This window comes from Lasioglossum baleicum, chromosome 3, assembly GCF_051020765.1.
Source record: "Lasioglossum baleicum chromosome 3, iyLasBale1, whole genome shotgun sequence".
Classification (NCBI taxonomy): Eukaryota; Metazoa; Arthropoda; class Insecta; order Hymenoptera; family Halictidae; genus Lasioglossum; species Lasioglossum baleicum.
Genome location: NC_134931.1, coordinates 20,739,465 through 20,750,620, shown reverse-complemented (window position 1 = coordinate 20,750,620; position 11,156 = coordinate 20,739,465). Strand labels below are relative to the sequence as shown.

General features: G+C 40.1%; 1 protein-coding gene and 1 long non-coding RNA gene across 6 annotated transcripts in view; one reads left to right on the top strand and one right to left on the bottom strand.

The window, feature by feature from the left end:
• Nucleotides 1-11,156, top strand: part of LOC143207550 (uncharacterized) — a 165,347-nt gene that overhangs the window by 97,629 nt on the left and 56,562 nt on the right. The gene's annotated exons all lie outside the window — the stretch shown is intronic.
• The window catches only part of LOC143207543 (opioid-binding protein/cell adhesion molecule), a 374,124-nt gene that overhangs the window by 321,181 nt on the left and 41,787 nt on the right, over nucleotides 1-11,156 (bottom strand). The window lies entirely within an intron of this gene.

Below are 11,156 nucleotides of genomic sequence, written 5' to 3'. Positions count from 1 at the left end.
TATACGCGTCCTGTCAAAGTCGCCGGTGTTTTACGGCTTGGCGGAAGAAGGAATTTCGCGGCGGTGATCGAGCCGGACGCGCCATGCCGGTTAGGCTATCAGTCTAAACTAGGCGAGGGGTGGCAATTCGTTTCCATCGGTGAAGGTGCTGGAGGACGATCGTGTCTCCGAACGATTCGTCACCGCGTCACACCGGCTCACGTCAGAATCACTGTTCCCCGATGGACCACGGACCTGTCATTAATCTAGCCATCGTTGTCGTTGTCGTTGTCGTTGTCGTCGGCGGGAACCGCATCGCCGCGATCGTTACCGCTACCCCTATCGACGGCCATGCTATACTACACTATACACAGGCGGCGCGGCGTCATTGTATGACGTCACTTCAACTCTCTCACGGAAAACACGATCCTTTCTCCCTGTTTCCTGGGTCCTCTTTGCCGGTCGTCCGCTGGTACCCTCCTCTTTCGGCGGCCGTTGATCGGCCTATTCATTAACGACGTAATTAACTGGTTCCGCTAATTGCCCCGGAGCCGAAGCAGCACCCAACTGGTAGCATCAGCATCGACGCCACTGGCAGCGTTACCAGCAAGCTTGTCTGCTAAGCGACGCCCTAGTCGCTGCTAGTTCAGAAACTCGGATGAATACGAGCCTCGAAGAAACCGAATTGCACCACTCCCGGAGTCTTCCAGCCTCCATTCACCCTTGCCAATCCTCCCTCTCTGTCTTTCCGGGATTTCTATCGCTCTGATATTTCATTATCAGAGAATCTATCCTCCCCAGCCACGTTGACGGTCTCCTTTTGCTCCGTCGTCTTCGATATTTCATTATTGGGAAACCTACTTCGTCGTGATTAAGGCCACCCCTACCCTCCCCCCTCCCTCCCCCCGTTCGGGTGTTTAGGGATCGAACCAACTTCCGTCTCAGGCTTATCGATTTCATCGTCTGGATTGCGATCGGCTAATTATTTATTGCTTTTAACTATTCATTCGGCTGTTGCCGGAGACCCGCCGAGGACCCGGCCAAAGAGGATTCCCCGCGACTTAGTATCCCGTTGTTGAATATGAAATTGTGTTTGCATCGGTTAAAGATTGACAACGGGACCGGGGATAGTCAATAAGCAGGTTTTAACCACCCCTAACTTTTGTTTAGCTCTGACACGCGCGCCTGTTCATGACCGAACCCATTCTACTTCTTAAGAACGCTGCACACGCGAACTTGACGGATTGTTAATGAATTTGGAAGTACGGGCCATTCCATTGAAAGAAATCCTCTCTCCATGCACTATTTTTCATACTGTTACAAGTAATTGAAATATTCAACGTGTGAAATATACATGCATATAATAAACATAACCAATCTTTTCTTCTCTAGAACATTACGAACGATAAAGAAGTTTTATAAGTCGTAGTGCAAAGGGGTTGAGGAAACAAATTTGTAGAAAATTTGTGCTGCGAAAGGGCGAATTTGATCTGCGAAGGGGTGAATTTGATTCGCGGAAGGGTGAATAAGATCCGCGAAAGAGTTAATTTGGTGTACAAAATGGCTGGACAACGCGTATTCGGCGAAGTTATGGATGTCTTACGGTTTTGTCACGGGAGTGTATCTCTAGCAATCGACAATAGCATTTCTCTTCAGGTGAAACCTGCCCCGGTCCTATCGAGCTGTAATATTTCTCGGTTTTCCCAGTCGAACTGTCACTTTCATTCTCGCGGGCTCCCTGCGGCGCGGCGCACACGGGGGGACGTATGAGGGTTGAATTCCGTGCTTCAAAACCAGACAGACCATCGATCCAACGGGAAAAAATGGATCCCACGTCGCGGCGTAACGGGTCGCCGGGTTAGTTTCTCGATTTCACCGTATGTACGTCCGGCCGAGCTTTGTCCTCTGTTAACCGGATTTCACGCGTCCGCGGGTTGCGTTAATGTAAACGGATCAACTCATTTCGGTCGTGGGTGCCACATCCGGGCTTTCGAGAAGACGATTAAGGGATCCCCCACCGAGAGGGAAGAGGGGCGGGGGAGAGAGGCAGAAAGCAGATCGGCCGAAAGCGCGCGGAGGGAACGCGAATCGAAGCGTTTCCAGGAAAGTTGTGTGGAGAAGACGGGCTAGAGAAGTAGGAACGAGGAAAGACAAGGACCGGCAACGACAAAAGTGCGACTACCTCCGGGCGTTTCGAGGATAATTTGCATTATTCGCGCGGAAAGTTTTCCCTCGGCGCGTTAATGGATCTTTGGGACTTGAGATTCGGCTGTTCCATTTTCTTTTCCTCTCTCGTTGCCGCCGCCGTCTTTCCAGATGGGTCTCCAGAAAAAGTCGCGTCGAACGACTCGCGTTTCGTCGCAAACACGCCGCGCACAATACCCCCCTCTGACGACCAGAACTTCTTCCGCTTAGAAAGACACGAGAAACATTCGTCTGTTATGGGCTTCGTTCTCTGTCGGCGTTAATCCCTTAATTATTTTTAAGAGTTGGCCTTCAGCAATATGTGGGTAACAAACGCGTATTTATTTTAACGATATTTGGGAAGATGAGGTTACAATCTGATGTTTGCTCTCGCGACGATCGGACACGACTGTGATTTCTAACGTTTATCCTTCGCTCGTCACTTCGCTCTTTATTCATTTGTTCGCGCGTCGCTTTGCATTTTTCATCTATTCGCGCGCCCCGAAACAACGCTGACAGTCGCTTGCTTTAACAGAATTCATTTATTGTATAATTTTACTTTTAAATAATGTTTATTTCAACGTCAACCTACGCGACTGTCGTGCGTTCCTTTTATGCATCAGGAGAAATAACTTATTGACGATAGCATTATGTAATTTTTGGTGAAAATGTGGTGATTAATTAACGTACCAGTCGTTGATGGTAAAAAGAACTACAAAACCAAGATAACAATCTTGTAAATGACAAACGTGATTGACCATAATATCTTATTTTATTTTATAGAACACATTGTGTATACATAATTGCGTTCGTTTAATGTCAGTCTGCTAAAAATCGAACATTTCAATATGCAACAACCTAATATCATATTATCGCACGAGAGTAACTACGAATATGGTTTACTTCACTTTTGAGTCGCGTACAAGATGAATTTGATTTACAAGAAGGTGAATTTGATTTGCGAAAGTTAATTCGAAGTGCAAAAAGGTGTGACTATGATCTGCAAAAGTTATTTCGTTATTCACTTAGACTTGCTTCTCAGCTCTAGGCATAAATATCATAGAATATAAAAAGTAACATAAATTCAACGTATTTAAAACAGTTGCTCTGTTTCGTTCTGAATGCATGTTTCTACACTTCTTTCACGAGAAAAATTTGATTTTCCATCCCATTATTTTCAAGATGAGCTCGCCACCAACATCTCGCGGAATTTGCAATTCAAAGCGACCGCGAGAAGAATTTAGTGAGACTGATAGTGGTAGTGATGGAGGTACTATGAATACATACCCGTAGTTAAAACTTTCAAATTCTTTATAAATATTCGATTTGCGAAATATAGAAGTGGTTGGCTACGTAAAAACCACTTGGTAGTTCAGAATATGACATGATTTTATCCATTGTACTTTTTCTACACTAATATTATGCAATAATATCACTAATATCATTACCAATAATATCAGTTATTTTATTCTCAATGTTCATTATAACTCAACAATTAATGATGGAGAATATTGACCTGCAAATTAACTTTTCGTTTGAAAGATTTGTTATTTCGTGATGTGCGAAATTTTTCAATGAATCGTTTAATATGCTTATTTTCATTTGGAGAAGCGTAAACACTAATTGAAAAACTAGAAATTCGGAATTTCTTGTTGCGACTGAATAGTGATTAACGTATCATAACCTCACAGAGATCCGAGACACGGCTGCAAGCGACTGATGCCGTCAGAATTAGGGGTTTTCCCTAATTCTCCAAAATGGGTATATCGCTCGTACACCGCACCTACATGATACGTACATATAGTATACGGTATACATATATGTATTATATCTACTTGAAGGTGATGAATCAAGGTTGTGGGTTAAACGGTGTCGAGAAATGGGCACCTTCGAATGAATGTGTAATTCTAACATGTTAAATATGGTATATCCGGATTACACTCCGGGACTTAATGTAATTTCTGTTTATTGAACATGAGAAATCCGATTTTTTTATACACATATTTTTAGCTTGTCCTTCTTAACATTGAAATGAAACGAAGCTTCATTGACTTATCTATTTTTATTGAATGAAGTAGAATTATTAACGAAATATAGAGGTACAAATGGAATACAGGGTCTGTCCGGAAAATAATGCGACCATATATTTTTTTTTTAATCTGTTGAACATATGAGTACAAACCTTTAAAATTCTTCAAAGTAGGACCCTTGGACGTCGACACAAAATATGTTTATTTGCATAAATTGTTACAGCATAAGTGTTTAGTTGATCATTTATCATTTCAATATACCGTCCACTATTCATTCGTCCTTTTATAAATTTGATTTCTGTTTCATCCCAATATCCAATATCGGCCGAAATTATCACACAGCCGCCTCCCAATTGACGACGGCTTAAAAGTAGCTGTTCTTCGGTTAAATTTATTAATAGTTTATATCTCCTAAACGCACAGGCGTTTTTAGAATTTTTTTCTTAAATATTGCATTGTCATCCAGTTCTGAGCTATGTTTAAAATTTCAAGTGTCTAGCTCATCGGGGAGTTAGTTTAAAATCAATTGCAAAATTTGTACCGAACGGACAGACAGACAGACAGACAAGAAAGCAAGCTAATAAAAACGTAGTAAAAAGCTAACCATTTGGAGGACATCTGGAATGGTCACCAAATAACAATGGCAGCTTTATTCTCGACAAAGTCTGTTCGTCACGAACTCGCCATAAAAAGGGTTCGACGGAAAACCCCCCGTGTAAACGGTTCCTTCGCGACGGAACATGAAATTTGTCAAAGACTGCGATATATCATATTTAAAAATCGCCAGCTCTCTTCAGAGCGCTGGACAGTAGCGAAAAGCCCAACAGTCATCAGCCGTTGGATAGCATTATACCCTAACTTGGTCCGACAAGTAGGAGAGGATTTATGCCTGACGAGACAAGTGGAATTAAGTCCGGCGAGGCAAGTAGAAAAGGAACGGAAAGGGCAATCAGAGCGAAGCCCGTGATTTATCATGGAAATAGAAAAGACTAATCTTGGGAGATAGGCAAACGGTGGGCGAGGCCGGATGGGGGGGGGGGAGCAGTCAAGCATGATCGGACGAGTAAACAATGCGCGAAGTCTGAAATAAAAATCGGGGGCAAGTAGAAAGAAGAAGAAGAAGAAGAGACTTCTGAGCCAGGAATCAGGAAGCTAGAAGAAGATTACACGTTTGGCAAGGATCGATCCCCTCAAATGAACGAGTGAACGGAAAAACAGAAGTGCGAGCGGACGAAATCCTAATCGACAATACTGAAACTAACCCCGCCAGTTACTTATCGGAAGACGAGCTGAAGAATGAACGGATTAAGCTAGCCGGCGAAAAAACACAATGGGGTAAAAAGAGTGAAAGGATGATCGGCTATTCCGAGACAAAAGGGGTAAGCAGAGGAGATAGGGTAGAGGATGGCCGAAGAAATGTCGGTCATTCTTGTTTTTGCTAGCCGCCGTCCAAATCGAGAAACTTGCGAACTCGATCTAATTCCGTTCGATGCCAACTGCCGGACGATACCGGAATTAGTATAAAGTGAGATTATGGCCGATCGCGTCGACCGCTCAATTTCCGGCGTTCGCCGAATAGTTTATGGAATTTCCGTGGAAAAAAAGAGGAGAGGGTGGGGGCGCAAATCGTGCTAGATGGACACAGTTCGATAAGATCTTTACCCTGTGGCTGGCTGGGCAGGCTCCCAGTGATCGATGCTGTTCTTATCGGCCTGTGGAAACGGAATTTATGGTCGAAATTAATATTATGACTCTGCTTGTAAAACGCAAGCTTCTGGAAAATTTTTGCTGATATTTCAGCGGCGACGCCATTCCGCCAATGGTTACATTAACCCATTCGACCCGTCGTTTTTGTGTTCGAATGCTCCCTCTTTTTCTTGTAGAAAGGGTCTAAAAACACAAGTGAAATTACATAATACATATTATAATATTATAATGGCGTAATTTCATTTGTTTTTCAATTATTTAACTATGTTCCACCAATCCGAACATCCAGAAACTTTCATATAGGTACATATATGTATATTAGATAGGTACCAGAACATTGTTCGTGAATTTTTTGGTAGGTGTCACTCAAAGGGTTGCTTGTAACTCCAACCCCTATAAAAATTAACTCAGGAGACGCAGGAGATAAGTTTGAGTATTGTCGTTTTTTTCATCTTAATATCTTAATTAACAACTAAGAAAAAAAATGATGATGTTTAGGGTCTTTACGAAACGGTTCCCCCATATTGTCCCCCTATCGTGCTTTGCTTCACAAGACTGCGAGGATTCCACTATGCCCTCCTAATTTCCCCAACCTCTTCCTACACTTCACAGGAGTTTGGTGGGGAGGACCCAGGAGTAGGAAGGGGAGGTGTGGCCTGACGTAGCGGTTATGTTACAATCACTGTAAAGATGCCTTTGTAAGAGAAGTTTCGAAAATAAATTCATTTGTCGAACCGTATATTGTAAGTGATAAAAACTGTACAGACACTAAAATGACAAAGGTGTTTTTGCAGGAAATTACTGAATAAATTTATTTACTCGAGCGAATTCTGATAAAAATTTGAATAAACACAGTCTTGTTATTTTGATAAAGCAATAGAAATTAGTCACCTGTAATGTTCCGTAATTCTGGTGTTAAATATGCGGTGAATTGCACATTTGCAAGATAAAAATTGCGTATGAAAGTCGTTACGTGTGTATCTCTATTGTCTTTTATTTTATTGTTTTAACTGCAATGTTTTCTTGTTAATTCCAGCAGAACAGTTTACAATTTTATACATATATGTATAGATGGTGTTCTCCATTTAAATCGATCCAGTCGAATATCTCCGAAACTGTTGATAATACTAAAAAATGTTTCAAACGAAAGTTAAAAGGTATCAGGGGGCACACTTTTCGGTGTAGATATCTTCTTTCTATGTGAACGCGTGGAGCTCTTATGAAGGTAAACTTTCTTTTTTATTGGGATCATATATTTTTAATGCACACTCTTCAATCGAACTCGTCATTATCCATATATAATCATTAATTTGTCATATAATCATTAATTTAGAAGATATTTTAATTTTAATACGCGAGTTTCAGTACAGTATGTACGTAACGTAAAGAACAATTCAATATCTTTTATAATAACATCACAATATTTGTTTAAAGTTGAAAGATACGTTCTTCTTCAAAGTCATGTTCGTCAAAAACTGTGCGTATAGGAGAAAAATTAAGAGCAGATTCGGAATCAGCACGAAAAACTCTACACTCTACAAGATCCATCCAACAGTATATTGGAGACAATTCTGGTGGTGGACAGTGTAATTTTTCAAAAATCAGAAATTTATTGTTCGAATAATTTTTGGATCCAGTGTACAAAGGAAATATCATTATGTAGAACGGCACTTTCAATTCGTAACGTGTTCCCCTTTCGTAGAACGAAATACGGCGGTTTAGGTCAAAGAACACAGTTCAGTGAAAAAGTGCGGAACCGTTTCTAGCACTTTCATATAAACCTCCGACGGCATTGCCTCGGCGCGCTTCGATTTACATCGACCTCTTAGCGGCGGTTAAATCTTCAAAACGTTCTTCGTCCCTACCCGTCGGGGAACTTTCTTCAATTCGGCGAACAGATGTCAGTCCCGAGGAATAAGATCCGAAAGATAGGTCCACTATGAGAGCGCAGTTTCCATCTCCTGTCGGAAATCGTTTCGTTCGCAGACGCCAGTGTGAAAATAATTGAACTCGAACAACTTTTAATAGCGGAACCTAACACTAATTCAAACGCTTCCACTTGGTATTCGAACCGGCTACGAAAAATTAATAGTTCTCGGATCTATAATCAGAAAGTTTCGTCGTTCTGTATGCGGCCCCATTTATTCCGGAGCAGAATGTAGAACGAGAATTTCCCCGCGTGAAATGAATGTAAAGACATCGATGAACGTTATGCATTGACACCGGAAACTACTCGACGCTCGGCTAAACTAATCAACGTTGCCATTACGGCGGTAGGATACCCTCAGATTGTAACTAGAAGGGAACTAGAATCTTACTAGACTAGTCACTTCGATGGTTTAGCGTTAACACATTCACAGCATTTATTTCAGCAATGCTTTCGCAGTTACAATATTCTATTACGTGTCTTCTTGTAAAATATGAAGAAAGATATCGTCACAGGAAAGTTTAAACTTGTTCGAGAATTATAAATAATTACAAGCACAAAATTACAGTAAAGCTTCGATCGTGCGAACTAAACAGACACCGGATAGTTTGTACAATAGAACAGTATATTAAATTAAACAATTAATTAAATTACCAGCTTCAATCTTTATTGGTTGTACATGGTATAGTGTTGCATATAGAGCAACGTGGGGAACTAATCTTTATAAATCAGGTTAATGTTTGACATGCAAATCCACTAGCGCATTCTATTGTGCTGTTCATTGTGGCAGCGCACAATCATTTAATGTTCTTGGGAATCGTGTTTGCTGAAGAACAAAACAATTGCATTTTTATAATTTACAATTATTAGATGAATTAAATGATTATTAAATTACGATTATTAAATGAATTGAGTACATTTTATTTTGTTATATTTCTGTAGTTCCACACGAATATTTTTACTGTTTTATTTATATCATGCCTCTTTTGTCAAAATTCAGAGACCAGTGTACTGTTTTTTTTTTGTAATACTGGAATTTGAGAACCGATTTTTCAAAAGTCGACAATTTGACAAGTACGCAACACTAACATCAAATCAACGTATTTAATGAAATTGTTCGTAATAGGATTGTACGGTATTGTGCGCGTTGTGTCCCCAAATACCGCAATTCATTTCCTGAATTTCGCTGGGTTGTAAATCCTGCTACGCTCGCTTGCGACGATATTTAGAGTCACAAAAATATATCGACGCGCTCAGCAATTTTCCACAATGAAAATTACGGAGGTTGCATATTAACGGCATTTTATTTTCTTAGCACTTTATTACACACGGGAATATATCTAACAATTAGAAACGGATTTTTGTTTAAAGGAGATAAAGGAGATATACGAAGCTACCAGCATACTTGAAATCATTCGGATATCAGCGGATTAAATGTTTATTAATTTATACCAAGACTACAGACACATTAGCAAATGGGATAATGGAATATGGTGGATAATACAGCGATCATGTCGCCTGCGTCCAGTAAATATAATAATAGGAAGATAACGAAGGATTAAACCCGTCGAAATTAAAACCTCGCAGCAGTCTTAATTCGCTGTCAGTCATTTCGTATCGTTTACATTAATCCCTCAGATTCTGACGAAGGTAAAATAATGTCTCACGTTATTATCGCCTAAAGCCCACTGTATATAGGATTAAGTATCGCGGTAATAACCGCCTCGTTTACGCGAGAATTCTACAGAAACTCCCGCATTTACCCGGCAAAGTCAAACATTTAAATGTCGCCGCGGACGCTGTAACTCCAGGCGACCATTCAGCTGCTTCAACGCGCGTCTTTTGCCTATTTCCCTCGCGCTCGTTCCACACATTCCATTGAATGCTCTTTTATTCCGGAAGCAGCCTCGAAATAAAGATACCGCGGCTCCACTCGGAAATCTGATGGAAACAGCGTGCAGTAGGTAAATTAGAAGAATCACCGTACACGTGCTGGTCATCAATAATGTCGGTGCAACAATAACTACGGTTTTTATACTTAAATTTTACAGCTGTACTGGGTGCTCGACTACTGGTGGGGGAAAATTTAAAAAAGGTGGTTTTTCATGACAAGATAAAATGAAAATAAAACATTAAATAAAAAACTGCGATTTTATACTACTGAATTTTCGTGCCACTTCTTTCGACATCATATTCTCCTAATACAACAGTCGATTTTCGAGGTTTTTCGATGTTGTTAAATCTTCTAAATACGTCCAGTGCTTGAAATTGTACGTACCAATTTTTTTTTTATAAATGCATAAAATCCGCAGTATACTAATCAGTAATCTAACTCAATGACAAGTTAGACAGTCGTGAATTTTAGCGGAAATCAGTAGTATAACTCAACGAAAAGTCGGACGTTCGGGAAAAGTTGGTGGTTCGATAAATATAGACGTAGATACGTTTACTCATTACATTGTAGATTACGTAAAATGTTTGCAGTTTACATTTACATAACTTATATTCTAAACATTTATAACAAGAAGACTTTTACTGCAGACTTCTACAGCACTACTGCAATATGTACTGCGGACTGCGGTCACAGGCGAGGTACAGACAATTATGTACATTAAATGATCAGTTCACTGCTATACTGCTGTACATATTGCTTAAAGAAACCGAAAACTATTGATTTATTAACTGATTAAGATTGATGCCAAATGATTAGAAAATTTTTCTATTTATTGCCCCCGGAATCTACCATCTGCGCGGTGGCAGATTTACAAGATTTTTATTCCCCCAGGTGGTGACGATGACCCGGTGGATCTCTCGATTCGAAGAGAAGAAATATTAGAGCGCGCTCCGATCGATGCTCGTAAATATAATATTACTTCAGTATCGAGTGAATTGATGCTGCGTATGAAAACCAAAAGGATTCTGTGTCATGGTGACCGACAATTTTTTTGGGGCTTTCTAAAATATTCAGCGTAATATTATATTATTCATAATCCTCGTTCCTACGAACGGAATCGATCGTTAATTCAATTAAAAATCAAGTAGAAGATTCGACATTTGTTCCATATCCTCTGCCATTAGTCGTATCAAATGTCAGATTAATTATTATGTTAAAACAAAAAAACAGCACGTAGTCTACCAAAATTAAATTCCCCTTATCCACGTTTCTCCAGATAGTTTTTTGTTCTCTTCAAGTTGTGTAAAAGTATTTTTTCATTCTAAATTTAACAATATTTTAAGACAGATGAGTACTGTAATTATTATGTGTAAAATTATTGCTCTAAGTTTTTATTCGTCTATACAGGGTGGTCTTGAAACGCATTCAAAGATAT